The sequence below is a fragment of the Gordionus sp. m RMFG-2023 genome, chromosome 2 (genome assembly GCF_954871325.1).
Source record: "Gordionus sp. m RMFG-2023 chromosome 2, tfGorSpeb1-WG-v2, whole genome shotgun sequence".
In the NCBI taxonomy this organism is placed as follows: Eukaryota; Metazoa; Nematomorpha; class Gordioida; order Chordodea; family Parachordodidae; genus Gordionus; species Gordionus sp. m RMFG-2023.
In genome coordinates this window covers 41,617,421-41,630,135 of record NC_088776.1, presented here as the reverse complement: position 1 = coordinate 41,630,135, position 12,715 = coordinate 41,617,421, and positions in this window count along the sequence as shown.

The window sequence follows — 12,715 nt, the reverse complement described above, 5'->3', positions numbered from 1 at the left end:
AGACTAGGATAATGTGGGAGTAAAACGAGATATAATTAAAGGAGCTAGAAGAATGTATCGGGAACCATGCCTTACTCGCAGAATGGTGGGACTAATCTAAGTGGAAGGGTGTTATAATTGTTAAACCAAATTACAAAGCCGAAGGATATTCAAATCTACTCAAGAAAAAAGAATTAAATTTCGAATAAGTTCAAGATTTTTTCAGTTTGTTTGTAAAACATTATGTAAATGAAATATAGAAAAGTATATATATATTCGAGGATATTTGTATAAACACAGATAATGATTTTACGAACTTAATTATTTAATTTTAATTTTTGATTATTTTAATTTTTTTTAATTAATTTAGTTTGATTATATTTTTAACTTATTATTTAATAAAGATTTAGTATCATTTTAGTTCTAACTTTTCTGATTTGACGAATATTATAGAAAAATATATATAATCGAGGATATTAGTCTGATTTAGTATCATTTTAGTTCTAACGAGGATATTAGTCTGATTTAGTATCATGTTATTTTAACCTTTCTTATTTGACAACGATTTTAATCTCTCAATCCTTTCAAAACTCTTAAAATGTTACAATTTGTAGACTGTCAGCACTTTAATTAATTAAAATTATTTTGGGTATTCATATTTTTTGGGCTTCCGGTAGGCCATCAAAGAAGTCTATTTAATTACTCTCTCAACGTTATCCAAATAATCAAATATGAATTTTTTTAGTTTTTTTTCGCAATTCCTTGTGAGCAGACCGCTAATTTTAGACAAAGCAATTTATTCGGCCATCAGCTATCTATTATACTTATTTTTTATAAGGCTTCAGCTTAGTTAAAGGCAGTTATAACTAAGCTATTTCCCATTCCTAAGTTATCCATGACAATATTATCTTGAGATAAGTTTGTTTTCAAAAGATGGTAAATCATTCAATTCCATTATGCCCCTGTAATTATGTTGTATGTTGTGCTGAGAGGAGCTTTGGCTCTTTATTTTTCATTAAGTGATAAATGAACTTTATATCGCATATCAAAAACGCAAAAATAAAATATCGTGATTTTATATAGATACTTCCCGCCTCGAATCCAAGAAGCCAGTGATGTTGAAAATGAGGCATTTATTATATTTGTGCTTCAAATACATTTTAACAGGCTAAAAAATAATGTAATTAATAATTTTTCTGTATAGAGAAGTAGGGTTAAAATTATAGGACCAAGAAAAAAAAACATAATATAAACCGCTTAGATGAAAATTATATAGTTTTTCGGGGAGGTTCGAAAAATTATTATGGTTAGGCTCAGGTTAACGGATCACTTCGGATCCCTCGTGTTTAGTGATACTACCCTTGAATCAGTGGCGTAGCTAGGAATTTTTTTAGAGGGGGTCCATACATATAAAAGCCTGTGGGGCTTCGCCCCTCAGACTCTCTTTAACGGGCCTTCGGCCCTTTTGCCGGCCTTCGGCCGGGTTTATCTTACAAATCATAACTATATCTTCGATAATATATAATAAATATATATCTTAAATGCATCAATAATATGTTTTTATAATTTAGTATGTTATTCTCAATGACTTTATAATAATACTATCCAGAATAATTTCAATAGTAGTATAATATCCTTACACAAACATCAAAACCAGAAAAATATAAATATTAATGATATTTATTTGATATAAAGTCACTTTTAAGTCTTTTGAACGTATAATCTAAAAAAAAAATTTTGCTCTGGGAGGGGTCCAAACCCGAAAACCACCCCCGTTACGCCACTGCCTTGAGTGGTAAGTTGGAGATAAATTTAAACTAAAAACATGAAAATATCTTTAAAATCCTTTATAAAAATTAACTAAAACTTTTCAGAAATATATATACTAAAAAAACCCCGATCAAAATACCTACAGAGTTTCTTGTAATGATAATATGTGGCTATCCCACAATAATGTTGTTTTGTTAAAAGTAAAAACGCCCCGATTAAAATTTTAGCCAAAATATTATTATGTAAGCTTGAATATTTTGCTCATAGATGGCAGAAAGATTTAAGCCCTCTATTTAAAAAATGTCGAGGCTTACATAATATTATTTCGGCTAAAATCTTAATCGGACCGTTTTTAAAAATCAACTCAAATCTAGCTGTTTACAGCACTACCACAATATAATTAGTCAAGTTAAAAATATGAATTCAGAGCATAATATATTTTAAATTTTTGAATAAAATAAACATTGATATAAAAAATGACAAATATATTTTATATTTCAAATTATCAAACAAATAAAACGTCATCGTGTATGAAAAATAGATTAAAAGAAAACCGTCCGATGGGTAGAATCACTAAAGCCATGTGTTATAAATATTTTTTTTCACATGAGTTATTTGAGTTATAATAGAGATAAATCACATTTCTTAGTAAGTCTTACTTATTTTATTTACTTGAATACTATAATAGTGTTTCAAAAATAATTAAACTTATCATTGAGCAGCTAAATTACCCATGTATTATACTTGATCCCATAACCTCATTTTAAACCAATTGGGGGAATAATTACTAGGAGAACAAACATGTCCAGCAGCATAGAAGTCAGTCAAATTAGTCATCATATGTTTATCTACGAGTATATCGCTTAGATGGTCCTGGTTCAATTTTAGCTTTTTTTTGTTATAATTGTCAAGAAAGCGAGATTTGACATTGGAATCAAAACCTAAATATAAAATAAAAAGAAACATATACTAAAATTATAGTTGAATCCTTTATTAAATAATAATAAATATAATTAAATACAACGTGAAAAACATAATCAAAATAAAATTAAAATTAAAATTAAAATTAATATAAGAAAAAATAAATTAAAAAGTAAATTTAAGTTAAAAATAATAATTTAATCATCCTCTTTCGCATCATAATTTCTCCATTATATATCCTTTTTCTTTAATCGACATTTGCATAGTCTCAATTTGTATCGAGATTTAATTCTTTTTTGTTGAGTAGATTTGAATATCTTTCGGCTTCGTAATTTTGTTATAAAGTAATTTGCCTGTCTGGCGTTTTTCTTAATCTAGTAAATTTGAATATTACCACAATTACAACACCCTTCCACTTAGATTAGTCCCACCATTCTGCGAATGATCTCCTTTCTTCCGATTTTGATTTTACTGATCTTGTTTCTCCACCGAATCTCGTCTTAATCTTTAATGTCTTCTAGTTTCTAACGACGGCGGTCTATTGTCTAATATTCTTCACTTCTAAGGACTGTTTGTATCCGATTACAATCTGAAATTCTTGATTCCTTCTGTTTCTTGTCAACCCCTTGTAAACGATTATCTCTTGATCTCTATAGGCCATTGACGAACTCGATACTTCTGTTATCATGATTCCCGATACATTCTTCTAGCTCTTTTAATTATATTTCGTTTTAATCCCTTTGGTAAATTATCCTAGTCTTTGCTTGTTCCTAACGGTTTCTGGTAACTAATGACGGTAAACGACTGACGATAATTTGTCTGCGAGTAACGATTGTTTCCACGAATTCCTGTCTCTATGATCATCAACTTTAGTATCTTAGACTAAGGTTTCCGTCGACACTTGGCTATATTGGTCAGCGATTAACGATTGCAGCTCGAACGTCTTGACCCTTTGTTCTATCTAGTCGCTTGTCTTTAAAGTTTTAGGCATCTAATTCTTGTAACCGTATAGATCTTACGACAGTTCCTAGATATCGACTTTCTTTATTCTGACTTGATATTGGTCTCACCGTTTCAGATCGCATCTAATCTACTTCGACCTAAAATAATCTATTTGAACTACCTAGAATATATCATCTGTTCACTCCTTATTGAGGTTATCACCTCTAATCTAATTCTCTAATCTAATTCTTTCTAAATATTTGCTCACTTTTTCCTCTAAATTAGATCTTAAAATAATAATATAGTCAAAATATGCTAAATAATTATATATTTATATTAAATTCTACAACCCCTTTACCCTCAATGAAGTTCAGACCCATATCTTCATTGAGTTATTTGCGTTAGTAGTCCTTTAAATCTAAATTTCTCTTGATAGTCTTGAATCTAAAAAAATTCTAAATATTTTTCCAAAATATAAATATATCTTCTTTTTTTTAAAAAAAATTTGCAACTTTATTTCCTCCTACTTTATTTGGCCCTCAAGTTTTTTATTTATTTTCTTCTCTATATTCTTTATAACCTTTGATAAAAAACTGCTGAAATATATAATCTCTTTTCGCACACACGTTGTTGAAAAACTAATGAAGTCTAATCATTATATTTTTCATATATATGTTTGAACAACCACTGAACTCTATCATCATGGTTTTCACACCTACTTTGTTGAACAACCACTGTACTCTATCATTATGGTTTTCACACCCACGTTTTTGAACAATAAATGAAATCTAATCATTAAAGTTTTCAACACATGTTGTTGGAAAACAAGGATATATATTTCTAAAGCATGTTTTCCTTTCTGCTATTATTAGAATAATGTTGCATAATTGATCTCAAATCTTATTTATGATTCAAAAAAATAAAAATCCCATCTCTAATTGAGCTCGGTTGCGGCATAAATTTTCTAATGACGAAAGCCGTTTCTCTTTATGAAGATTTTTGGTTAATCTACAACCTAATATTATACTACATTCACATATCAAATCCTTGAGGCTGTTTTATCTCTCGCAGCCCTTAAAATAAAAGTTAAACGTAAATCTTCAATAATAATTTAATTACAACATCAACTATTTCCTAACAATAAATTTATATTCTAATCTTATTCGCCGAATTTTTAAATTATTATATCTTAGCAAACTATTAGTTTAATATTAACTTTCGCAATTTATGTTTCTTTTTCTTTGTCATAGTTATTTCTAGTGATCAATTAATAATAATTCTAAAATCTAAAATATCAGAGTTTCAAAATTCAAATGGTTTTTAGTTTACCAGTAACTTCTAAATTAAATTCCTAATTATCACCTTTAAATAACTAAACACAACTTCTTTATATCTTATCTACTATGAATGTTACCTTTATAATTCTTTGTTTTTAATTTTAGATCTAATATTCTACATAAACATAATCTTATCAAAATAATTTTTCTTTTTCTTTTTCACTTTTATTTATATATTTTTCTTACGTTCTTCTGGAATTTTTTTTTTGTATTAGAATACAGTTTGACATTTGTCCCACCGTATATATTGATCTGTATTAGACTGAAAAGTTCTAATTGCCCTGTCGCCTCCTCTCTCCAACATTGTCAAGAAAGCGATTTGTCATTGTGAATCAAAACCTAAATATAAAAAGAAATATATCCTAAAATTATAGTTGAACCCTTTATTAAATAATAATAAATATAATTAAATACAAAGTGAAAAACATAATCAAAATAAAAGAAAAATTAAAATTAATATAAAAAAGAAAATTAAAAGTAAAAAATAATAATTTAATCATCCTCTTTCGCATCATAATTTCTTCATTATATATCCTTTTTCTTTAATCGACATTTGCATAGTCTCAATTTGTATCGAGATTTAATTCTTTTTCTTGAGTAGATTTGAATATCTTTCGGCTTCGTAATTTTGTTATAAAGTAATTTGCCTGTCTAGCGTTTTTCTTAATCTAGTAAATTTGAATATTACCACAATTACAACAATAATATTATATATTTAAACTATAAACGGCTTCATAAATAGATAATATTTGATTATCATATTTTTAAATATTTTATACCAATTTGATAAAATATCCATTAATTTTATATTTTAGTTGATAAGTGATATAAAAAAAACATGAAATGAAATATAGTTCATATTATTTGATTATCAAATATAATCAATACTATATCAATTGAATTAATAATAAAATAAATAATGTATTTAGAGAGTTAGGGCACGTTTCTTGAAAAAAAAAATTAACGATTATGTTAAAATTTAGAGTTACAGAATGCAATTCGTTACATAATTTTAAATAAGAAAAAATGAAAACAGAGAGATGCGATAAAGAATTGTATTGATCCATTTCTTTGTAAGGTCTAAAATTTAAAAAAAATCAGTAAAATATAAAAATGGAAACCGGTTTATTAGTAATTTATTGTATAATTTATTATAAACAATCAGAGATTACTATTTAATTTTTCAAATAAAGCATCATTTTCAATTATATTTTGACATACGCTATTACAATTTATAGTATTAACTTTACCACTTCTACAATACCATAGTCATCTTCCTTTGCTATAATAATGACAGTTTCAAGGGTTGCCATGATTTAAGAAAATAGAAAACGAAATCATATATCACAGCAATGAGATTTGAAAATGATGAAAATCAGGTTCCCTTTATGTATTTGATTTCCTATTTTCCGATAACCAATACAATTCAATTTTAAATGTTTAATACATTTTTATTAATAAAAAAAAATATCATATTTTACAAAATGACGAAAGTTACGTTACCAGACAAATATACCAGTTACAGAAGCTCTCCGTTACTTTTTCAAAGTGGGAGAATTACAAGAGCGTTGAGTTATATAACGTAATGCAATTCTTAACTTTTTAACCCACCGGTATATATAAATATAGACTGTAAAAACGCAAACACAGATTCTAGAAAAAATGTATCTTAGGCTAGGTCTAAGAAGCATGCAATTAACAAAAATGTGCGAATATTAGTGTTGTTAAAGTAACTCGTTGCTGATAACTAGTTACATTTTTGAAAAAAAATAACTGTAACTAGCTACCATTTATGAATATAACTAATTGCATAAAAGTAAATTTTAACAAGGTTTTTTTATTGATGCGCATAATAATATGAGCGAATATTTGCTAAAACACTCATAACTGTTTATAGGGTTACAGAAATTTGCGAAAATAAAATGCGCTAATTTGCGCATCTTACTAGAGATGGTATAGGCTTATAATTATTCTAAAATCATTTTTTTCTTTATATACCTTTTAAGTTTAACAAAGACATCTTCTTAATATTATCTTATGTTGCATTTTAACGTTGTCCGAAAATAAATATTAATAATTAATTAATCTATTATAAATTAAAAAATTTGGTGTGGAACAATTTGAATGTTTTGGCGGTTTTGGCAATAGAAACCACCACTATATACAGATTCAGAAAAATGACAATTTTTTAAGACTGTGTCCAAAAAATCAAAAAATTAAATTGAACTTTCGGATCTTTAATGAAAATAATTAAATAAGCTATTTTAAATATAAAAATAAAAACATGTCCAAAGCATAATTCTAGAAAATTTTATAAATTTAAAAAATTAACATATTATTTCATTAAAACTTGTGAAAGTAGAAAATTTTATAAATTTAAAAAATTAACATATTATTTCATTAAAACTTGTGAAAGCTTTTAACTCTTATAAATTTTAAAAAAAATAAACTTTTTAAAAAAAATACGATTTTGTATAATAGGTTATTCAATTAATACAATTTCGCATAATAGAAATACGAACAATCGAATTATTTGTTTCGTATATTCGAAGGAATATATGCCTAGTATAAAAAGTATTCCCTCATAGAGGTTGGCGTCAGGTGAGACCTCCAATCTTAAAACTCAAGAAAAAAATGGCTAACCTAATGGGAATTTTAGTAATCAGACTCATAATAAGATAATAATACTGTATTATATCATCTAAAATTTAATATAAATGGAATTTCGTAAAGTATTTTTTTTTAAAAAAAAACACTAATTAAACTGAATAAATAAAATAATTTTTTAATAATAATATATCACCTCTGTGATATTAAATATACATTGACCATCTAATAAGCCAGAATGAATAAGATACAAATAAATCATATAATTTTTTTTAAATATGTAAATCTTGTTCAAGAATAGCTCAATTTGTTTATAAACAAAATATATAAATATGAAAAAAAAATTTACATTTTATTTGGCTATATAATTTTTTAATGCAAAAAAGCAGTGATAGTCAGGATTAAGGGACGGGAAGTTATAAAATATTTTTTGAGATTCGCCCTATGCTGATGATAAATTTATTTAAGAATTAGTCATTATATAAAATTTATTGAATCAGTCATATATGAAAAAATATAATTTAAAAAACAAATAATAAAATATTGGATAATGCAAAATATTTTGAATATAATATTGTCAAAAAATTATAGCTATTTGACCGGATATTTGAATCATGATTTAAAAAGTTAATCAAAATATCGTTCATATATAAAAATTTAATTCCTTTCCGATTGTGCCAATTTTTCAATAATTTGTTCTATATTGCGATCTAGATCTCTATGTATATTAAGTAAATCTAGTATTCAATTGGTTTTAAGATGACGTACTTTAGAGATGGGTTTTTATTCTGTGATGAGCAAAGGTCTCCTCATTTGTGCTTGTACTAATTGGTATCATTATCAAAATATACAGTAATTTTAATATATTTGAAAAATCTCATAAAATATATTTTATATAATGCAATGCCTCTACTGCGTTTCTTGGAGATCATCGTCTAAAATTAATCCTCCATACCAAGATCTAAATTCTAAAATTAATTGACTTTCAGATACATTTATATCCTCTGTATAAAATAATTTGGCTAAATATTTAATTTTTCCTATCTCAAGATTTAATACATCCTTACATCAGAATGAGTTATAAGATATAGAATTTGTAAATTGGATATAGCCGTTTAACGAATCACGAATCGTCATTAGTTTGAGTCAAAAATGAATCCAAAAGTGAAATGAAAACGGTTATTTTGTAATCCTCAATTAAGTCCACTTTGATATTGGAAAGATTTGTTTGTCTAAGTGAAAGTCGAGGCTTGCGAAAGTTATTAGTAGAGATACATTCATTAGATTTTTTTTTGGTAAATAAAATTGTCTTATATCATCAGTGGTTAAGCTTTACAAATTTAGAAAATATACTTTAAATTTTTGTGATAATAATATACAAGGAATAAAGATTTGAATTAATTTTACCTTATTGCCAATATTTAAAATAAATTATAATAACCCATTTGAAATAGAATACTTTGCAATTCACAATTCATGAAACTCTTTTATATTTTTTCAAAAATTTTTGCTATGGAGGGTAGGGAGATTCCAATACCCCCCCCCCTCCCCTTTTCTTTATACAAAATTATTAAGAATATTAAAATTATTCCAATTTCCATATATATTTTATTTATCAATTCAATAATAAATATAACATATGTAACTTTTATACAACAAAGGAGTTAGTTGGCATTTCAATCATAACTTTTATAATATTGTCATACGTATTATATATAATTAAATAAACAATCTGTTAATCTACATTTAAACATTATTTGATTGACATTGGATATAAGTTATATATAATGTAAAAATACACAATTACAACACTCCCACCCTTCACAGACCACGTGTTACATTTTTCATAAATATATTATTTCATTTATTTTCCAAAATTCGCTTCATTTTGCCATATAATCAAAATTCGTCAAAGTTTATTTGATACCGTAATCTCATAAACATTTTCAAGCGTTCAATTTGAGTCAGAGTTCATGGGCTACAATTACTCCCATATGTGCATGCATTATTTTCTTGTCTCCCAACACATAAGGAGTTTAATGAAACATAATTATATATATATTTCTTTATAAAAACTAAAAATCAAAATATAAATTACGTGTAAATACACCTTTATTAAAAATACATAATCAAGGGGATATTTTCTTTCAAAGAAAAATCTAATTCTCAAAAAAAAACATAAGCTAAAAGAAAGTAATTATTTTATTTTATATTATTTTTACAAATTTTCCACTTTTACAACTTCTTCTTCCGTACCCTCTTAATTCCAATAAATACTCCTTTCATTTTATATCTCATTTTAATAAATATCAAAATTTAATAACCCTTTAATAAAACTTTAATTTATTAAAATGACCCTTCCCATAATTAAAATAACTCTTTATATAAAAATCCTGACCTAAATTTTAATAAATTTCATTTTTATTTATTAAATTAAAAATATCCAACCCTGCAATTCTTTTTTTTCGTGCTAAAATTCTGTTTACAAAGATCCGACATATGACCTTTGTCTTTTTTATTACAAATATAACATATATATTTACAGACGCATTTTAAGTTTATTATTTTGGCAATATTTAGTGGTCTCTCTCTGCATTTCTTGTCTTTTAATTTTCTTAATATCTATCTATATTTTATTCCTTGTATAAATCCCTACTTATTAATGTTAAAGTTGGCAGGGAGTTAGACAAGATTTAACAAAAAGATTTAAACCTTTATTAAATAAATATATTTTAAAAATATTTAACTAAAAAATTAAAGATTTTTATTTATAAAAATATATATAAAATATTTTAGCTGTCACAATAAATTTCTACGCTTATATAGTTTACAAAATCTATCAATTATTGAGTTAATTTTATAAAACGAGTCCGCGAGGTTAAAGTTAATTTAATATAAAGAATAAAAAAAATCAATCTTTTAGTTAATAGATAGCGATCAATTAGGACATCACAACAATTATAGAAAACTATTTTTACCCTTTATTAAACCTTTTTACTTTTACATATAAAAATTTAAATATTTTTATTTGTTTAAAAAGTACTTACCTTGTTTATCTATAATATAAATTTCTTATAACTTCCATATGTAAATAAAGAATTTAAAAGCACTATTTTACCTCACTGGTTTGTATTTAATGTGATCCATACTAACCTAGAATTGACGTTTCCGTTGTCACAAGCACCATAAAATAACTCCAATTTCCATATATATTTTATTATCAATTCAATCATATATATAACAAAATAAATTTAACTTGTATTCATCAAATTATAATTATATATATATATGTAACTTTTCTTTTATACATCAAAGGAGATGGTTTTTTTATCATCTTCATCTATCTAATCCATAGTGATTGACAATCTCTTGATATCTTACATGCATATCATATATGTCATAAGATATTATATTAATATCATTGTATTATACATAATTAAATAAATACTACATTTAAACACTATTTGATTGACATTGAATACTATATAAAGTTATATATATATAATGTTTAAATACAAAAACAAATAGGTTTATGCATTAATCTATTTCTAACATTTTGTTTAAATATATCAAATTTTAAATCAAAAAAATTTATATTTTTTTACAAATATTATAAATAAATGTATAAATGCAATAATCATTTATATTTTTTGTTTTTTTTGCCTTTGGACATTCCCTAAGTATTTTATCCTTAATTTTTATTTGAATTTGTTTTTATCCTTAATTTTTATTTGAATTTGTATATTAGGAATATGTCAATTTTTTTTTTCACAAGTACTTATAAATTTTTGAGATTTAATATATTCTTAAATATCTCCTAGAATTATTCAAAATATTTTTTATTTACCACTTCTTCTAGTTCAATACCATCATTTTCTCCAAAAAAATATATATCTTTAGTTTCATTCATTTATTACGTGATGATCTGGGATAAAGGCGCAGAATCACGCTAGGTATTCCTCATTTTCATAAAACTGGATATTAAAGAAAAATTGGGAAAGGGAGGGGGGGGGGGGTATTTATAGAACTAATTATCGTAAAAAATTCATTGTATTAATCACATTTTAAAAATTTTAAATAAAATTGATAAAATATTTGAAAATACAAATAACAAGATTGATATTGTCAAAAAATATTATATGTATATAAATAAACTGATAATTTTATGAGATTGAACATTACATGTGATTTTAAAAAATATTTAACATGTGATAAGTGGTCCTAAGGCCCTCCAATGGAATTTGTGGTGAGAGACTCGGTGATCCCCCCCCCCCTCTAGAAAAATCTTGGTAACGCCTATGAGGGTCATTAAAATTCTTTAGTTATCATCAGAATAAAACATTTGTGACAGAAACTAGTAGCATTTTACAACAAATTATTTTTTGGTTTTTATATTATTTAATAATTTAAATAAATACTACAAAATTAATACAAAAAATTATAAATTATAATCTTGGTCATCTTTATTTCACATATTGATTTACTGCTAAAAATGTGGAATATAAAATTGTATTCTAATATCATTAATAAGCCAATTAACTTCTTTACATTCCCCAACCCCAATAGATTGATGATTTATTTATTAAAAGTGTAAGGGAGACCTGGGCTATATTATAGGTGGATATCTATGTTGCGATAAAAATTTTAGTTTATAAAATTACTAATTGTATCATTCGACTACAAAATAAATTATAAAAATCGAGGCTTCCTGCCTTTTATTCTGTAGGCGTTATTGAATTAAGTAAAAGTCTCACTTTTTATTATTTCCCAAAGACCTTGAGTAAAATGGCAAGTTCTTCGGAGTAGATGGAAAATATCAATTTAACTCATAAAACAGCAAATATTTATTTTTAATTAATAAATAATTAAAACAAATTATTAACATTTAAAAAATAGTATTCACAATAAAGATACGCATAATATAGATAATTCATGACACAAATAGGATATCCATTTAGTAAATTAGTGCATCGCAGAAAATTTTAGCTCTTTTCCCTGAATGACAATACGACCCTTTAAAAATTTTATTTCCTCTCCCTCTCCAATAAAACAAAAATTTATTTTTTACTTACCATATAAATATTTTTACAAAAATGTAAACTAGAGGTCTGCAATGGCAAGTTTTAACCCAAACGCCAGCCCTGTATTGTTTTAAAAAA